The 6,766-nt window shown below is 24.8% G+C and overlaps 1 long non-coding RNA gene across 1 annotated transcript; it reads left to right on the forward strand.

Moving 5' to 3' along the window:
- The first annotated feature begins 1,812 nt into the window (after positions 1-1,812).
- Positions 1,813-2,201, forward strand: LOC135927737 (uncharacterized). Its single transcript, XR_010572167.1, has 3 exons — positions 1,813-1,906; positions 1,957-2,063; positions 2,109-2,201. It is a non-coding gene; the product is annotated as an uncharacterized LOC135927737 (long non-coding RNA).
- Positions 2,202-6,766: the final 4,565 nt, after the last annotated feature.

Genomic DNA, 6,766 nt, shown 5'->3' on the forward strand with positions numbered 1-6,766 from the left:
TTGTATATTTGGTGGAAAGTACAATACAAAATCCACAGGTCTACGCAATTACATGTCTATAAAACAAGGATGTCAATTCCATTTGCAAATTAAATTCATGAAAACAAATTATTTGTCAAGGATATGCATGAAAATCACAATCATCCCCATGGTAAAGGCACATAATCTTGAAATTATTAAGATAAATATATAATTTAACTTAGTGATATGGCTACTGGATAGGCTTATAGGGTTAATTTATTAAATTTTGATTGATTATATATAAGATAAAAGTATGAAATAATGTTTTTAAAACAAATGAAAAATGCATTTTTTGATTAATTTTAGATGAAAATTTATACCAATCATTACCCAGACAAAGAAAGCTTAATGAAGCACAGTATAAATTTGTAGTTGAAGCTATAACTACAGGAGGAAATAAATCCAAAATAAAAAATAAACTATTTTCTGAAGGAAAGTTTATAACCCTAAGAGATTTGCATACTTATGATAATGATTTAATTACAATGATAGATAAAGTTAAAGAAGATAATGATGCTAATATGGAATTATATATTGTAGATGGGAATCTAATTGGTATATATTATCAAACTCATCAAATGCAGTATATTTTTTCAAAATATCCTCAAGTAATATGTGTGGATGCAACATATCGATTAAATAATAGGCATATGCCTGTGTATATTTTGGTAACAATTGATGGAAATAATAGATCACATATTATATGTGTATGGATTGTCAAATCGAAGTCATTTGATGTAGCATCACAAATGCTTCAAATTTTAAAAAAACTGAATTCAGCTTGGACAGATATAAAGGTCATTGTTAGTGATAAAGATTGTGCTGGGAGAAAAGCTTACATTGGGGCATTCCCTCATGTTCAATTGGAATTATGTAGGAAACATGTAACCAGAGCTTGGGATAGGGAAGTTACCCACAAAAAAACGAATATTCCTAATGATATGATTAATAATGTGAAGCATCTGTTGTATAGCATGCTAGATGCACAGTCTTCTGACATATATTTTGAAAATTATCACAAATTAACTAATTTAAATTTAGAATCATTAAATAACTATTTTTCTGGCTGGCATCTTATCAGATATGAATCTTCCGATGCTTGGAAAAGATATCATTTAAACTTTAAACAATATACAAATAACAGGGTAGAGAGCATTAACAAATATTTAAAAATTAACATAACCAAATACTCTACCCTTCCAAATATGTTTACTGATTTAATTATGTCAATTAAAATGTTAAGTGCTGAAACATGATAATTTAATGAAAAAAATTAAAATCTCATTTATAAATGAGGATGATCAAACATTGGCTAATTATAGAAAATTGTTAACAGAATAAAGAGTTAAAATATGAATATAATGTTGGTGATAACTGCAATCTTGTTTGCCAATCAAATATGTTTTATTGTGATTGCCCCTTTTTTTTAAATATGCAATTAATGCAGACATGTATTTATGGAAAGGAAAAAAAAATAATAGTGATCTATACGATGAAAATTATGTCATCAAAGGTGGCACAAAAATTATTTTAAAAATCCATCGACATTTATCAATAATAATAATATAGATATATTAAATAACAAAAAGGGGATTAAATACAAAAAAACCCTTTTTAATGACCAAATTTCATCCTATAATTATTTTAAAAATCAAAATATGCTTTTTCACACCATATCATTATTACCACCTAATTTGAAACATGGGTTTGCTCAGGCTTTTGACAAACTACATGATTTTGCTATGAAAGGCATATTACTAATTATTTCCTCAAATAATTTCGATACAAGCTCAAATGAAAATAATGGTCAGATATTCTCCAATGATAGTATAGCAAATGTATTAAATGAGGATCTTACACACTCAAACGTGGATCCTAATATACAGTAAAATAAAAATAATGTCCCAATTTTTTTAAAAAAGATGTTTATAATAGTCAAGAAAATGAATGTATAAATAATATCATAAAAGAAATTCAATTACCTAAGAAATTAAATAAAAGCGGGAGACCATTAGGATTTACAATATTGGATTCACAAAAAAGTACATTGACTTTATTTATTGTTAATAGTATATTATATAGAAAAGGCATACAAATCCAAAGAAAATCATATAGATAAAAAGTTAAAATTTCAACAAGACCTTAATTCCCAAAACTTTGTTGACCCAAAAATAGTTGATACCAAAGGGAAATTGTTGATAAAGACAAATTTTTAAACTTTTTTAGATTATAAAAAATCTTCTTTACACCTTTTGAAGGATCTTCAAGTGGACTTAGTAGGCTTTGTATACTCAGACTCAAAGTTCAAAAATTGTAATTTTATAATTATATACAGTTAATTGTAATTCTTAAATATCATGATTAATTTTATTTTTTTAAATATTTAAAGCCATAGATGACCCACTCGTTAAAATCATTCAACATACATTTAAACATTTTTATAATCCAACTACCAATATTTGGAGGAAATATCATGATACTCGCTTAAATTTAGCGTCAGCAAAAAAGAAAGTCTCTCAAAATATAGGAAGGGTGCTAACTGCTCCATCACGATTGCAATTGAGCTAGATGGGAATTGTTTTTACCGGTAATTTAAAAATTTAAAAATAATTTTGGTTATATATTTTTTACTAATATACATAGAATATGGTTTTGTTTCTTTCTTTACCTTAAATTTTAATGATTATATCCTATATTAATTCATAATATTATTTTTTTAAAACATTGATAGGTTTTTAGAAAAAGTAACATAATTAAATTTTTTAAAAAATAATTAGATGTATAAGTATGGAGATAACAGGAAAACAAGACTCCTATGGTTTGATTAGATCACAGATGTTGCTGATGTTGCAAAAAATAATGATAAAAAATATATTAGATTATACTCAAGGTCAAAATACGTGTGAAGATGATGTGCAACAGTATATAATAGAAAAGGCAAGTAAGAATGGTGAATGGGCAACGAATATTGAATTGCGAAGTGTTGCCACACTTCTCAATACCCCGATATTGGTGTATGCTAGGTATGGAGCTTCATTTTGCTGGCAAATGTATCCACCATTTAAATATGATGATGGAAATATAAAAAAATTTGACCAAAACATTTATATTAACAATTCTGAATCCCATTTTGTAAATGTTATTGATTTAGAAGATTAATTACAAATGTTGATATTTTATATTTTTTTCCAAAAGTATTTTAGTTGATTGTATTTGTCTTGTTTATATGCATATTTTTTTTTTATTTATCCTATTTTAACATATTATAAATAGATATATAGACTACAAAGATATCTTTTTTACTCATACCATTTTTATATACATTTCATTACAACACCAACACCATGTAATCATCCCAATTATTATTTTAATTTGATTAATTTGTATTGCTAATACAATTTTTAAATTCTAAAAATAAATTTGGAGATTTTTTTAAAATCTGAATTAATCCTCTTTTTTTTAAATCATCAACTCAAAAATGACTATATAAAAAATTTAGTATATAACATGAATATCATTTTTTTAAATAAAAAAAATTGCCACCAAATAAGTTTTAATAAAGTGTTAACACGGGGGGGGGGGGGGGGGGGGGGGGGGTATATTATTTTTATTTTTTTTATGGTTTTTTTTTAAATTTTTTATTTTTGCCTATAAATTTTTTATGGTAAAATATAGGAATTATTAATTGCGCATATTTAAGTTATATTTAGGAGAATTTTGCATACAAATTTAATTTTTTTGTGGTAAAATATAGGAATTATTAATTCCGCATATTTTAGGTGAATTTTGCCTTACAAATTTAATTTTTTTTGTGGTAAAATATTTAAGTTATTTTTAGGAGATTTTGCATGCAAATTTAATTTTTTTGTGGTAAAATATTTAAGTTATTTTTAGGAGAATTTTGCCTACAAATTTAATTTTTTATTTAAATCTAATTTTTATTAATTTTGCATTAGGGATAAAATAGACCCCACCTTTGAAGTTTAAGTGATTTTTAACATTTCTAGTGAAGGGTTAAATCGAAATATAGTATTAAATGAAGCAATTAAATATAGTATTATAATTTATACACGAAATATAGTATTAAGTAAATTTTATTCATTAAATTGAAATATATTATTGAAGTTAATACAATCATTTATAAAATGATTAAAAATGTCCAATCATAAATTTTTATAATTAAATTAATTTAGGTAAATTAATTAAGAACATTATGGGAGCTCATTAAGAGAAATTTATTTTTTAAACTCTATTTAAAAAAATAATATCAAAAGATATAATTTATAAATTTCAACAAATTCAATAAAAAAATTTATATAAAAAATGAGTAATTGTTTGTAAATTTGAAGCTTGCTTGGGATTGTTGTGTGTCAATTTTATAGAATAAGTCATCACAAGGTAAGATCTTTAATGTTTCTAAGTAACCTTTAAAATAAAACATACATTATAATTTATAAATTTCAACATAAATTCAATAAAAAAAATTATATAAAAAATGAGCAATTGTTTGTAGATTTGAAGCTTGTTAGGGATTGTTGTGTGTCAATTTTATAGAATAAGTCATCACAAGGTAAGAACTTTAATGTTCCCAGGTAACCTTTAAAATAAGACATACAATATAATTTATAAATTTCAACATAAATTCAATAAAAAAATTTATATAAAAAATGAGTAATTGTTTGTAAATTTGAAGCACAAGGTAAGATTTATTCTTTACTCAATCATTCTAAATTTCCTAATTTATAGCCATCTTAAGATTTATGTAATTTAAATTTTTATATTGCTTTATAGTTTACTAAATATTGGGAAATAAGTAAGGTATTACTATGGTAGTACTTTTTGGTGACATTCTAAAATCTGATATATAAAGATTTATGTATTTTAAAAAGGTATTACTATGGTAGTACTTTTTGGTGACATTCTAAAATCTGATATATAAAGATTTATGTATTTTAAATTTTTATATTGCTTTATAGTTTACTAAATATTGGGAAATAAGTAATGTATTACTATGGTAGTACTTTTTGGTGACATTCTAAAATCTGATATATAAAGATTTATGCATTTTAAAAAGGTATTACTATGATAGTACTTTTTGGTGACATTTTAAAATCTGATATATAAAGATTTATGTATTTTAAAAAGGTATTACTATGGTAGTACTTTTTGGTGTCATTCTAAAATCTGATATATAAAGATTTATGTATTTTAAAAAGGTATTACTATGGTAGTACTTTTTGGTGACATTCTAAAATCTGATATATAAAGATTTATGTATTTTAAATTTTTATATTGCTTTATAGTTTACTAAATATTGGGAAATAAGTAAGGTAAAATCTGATATATAAAGATTTATGTATTTTAAATTTTTATATTGCTTTATAGTTTACTAAATTTCGTCCACGATATTATTTATACATCCATTTTATTATAAATACAAATTTTAAATGATTCGTTAAATTTTCGTTACTTTTTTATCGATTCGGAAAATGCGTATAAATAAGAAAAAATATAACTTTTATTTCTTGCTAATACGCCATTTGGCGTAAGTCTATCATCTCCCGAATTAGGGAAGAGTTAAAAGTAAACTAATACTTCACCAATAGCCTCAAAATTAACATAAATAATGCGAGATGTTTCTAAGTGACCAGTCCAACTCTGGTCTAAAAAGAGTATGGCCTGCATATTTGCAGGATACGTTAAACCGTCTAAAAAATTATGCAATGCATTGAATAAATTTAAAAAAATTAGAAATGATAACAATATTATTATACCAATTTTGAACCACAAGATGCAACATGTGGTTGTAGCAATGTATAAAAGAAACTTTTTTATTAATTCTTTTTTGAAGTAGGGTTTGCACTGCTCCATTTTGGCCAGACATAACGTTTGCACAATCATATGCCTGGTTTATCATATTCGTTGAATTAATATTTGACTCATTAAGTTGCTTTAAAATGCAATTAGTTATGCTTTCAGCAGAAAGACACTCTAAATTAATAATCCCTATTAAATTTTCTTGGACTTCTCCAGAAAAAATATAAAGAATTATGCTCAGGTTTTTACAACCTGATGCATCTTTTGTCACATCAGCCTTAAGACAAAAAATAAGGCATCTCACTTTTGTTATATTTATCTGAAATATAATCAAGCACCATATCTACCATAATAGATATTATTTCGTTTTGAATCTGGGTAATGAATATGGCATATTTACGTATATAAATTTCGCAATTTTATTTAATACAGGATCTTTTTGGATGGTGTATGAAAACATTACTATAAATAGTCCAGAAAGAATAAATTATGTTTTCTACATTTGCAGCATCCATAATTTTTGTTGAACCAATGCCACGGAAAGGTAGCTCCTGTATGTTAAGAAAATCATGAAATCTTGATCTAAAATCGTAAAAATTATGTTAATTTGTTGGCTTACCAAAATTGTTGTTATCTCTGTATTTTCTTTATAATGCTAATATATTCACCGCTGTTTTAAATAATTGGTTATATCGGGCTTAGATAATATTATTTTGTCTAAGATCTTAATCGGACCATTTTTAAAAATCGGCCCAAATCGAAATATTTAGCAACACTGCACAATATAATTACCAAATTTTATAAAAATTTAATAAGAACCGTTTTTATTTTAATAAATATTTACGGATCAGTATCAATCTGTTTCTTTAGATTTTGATTGTAAATAATTATCAATTTAAGTGGGGGGTCGAGGTCTTGGAGGGTCAGG

Source organism: Gordionus sp. m RMFG-2023, chromosome 4 (assembly GCF_954871325.1).
Source record: "Gordionus sp. m RMFG-2023 chromosome 4, tfGorSpeb1-WG-v2, whole genome shotgun sequence".
Lineage (NCBI taxonomy): Eukaryota > Metazoa > Nematomorpha > Gordioida > Chordodea > Parachordodidae > Gordionus > Gordionus sp. m RMFG-2023.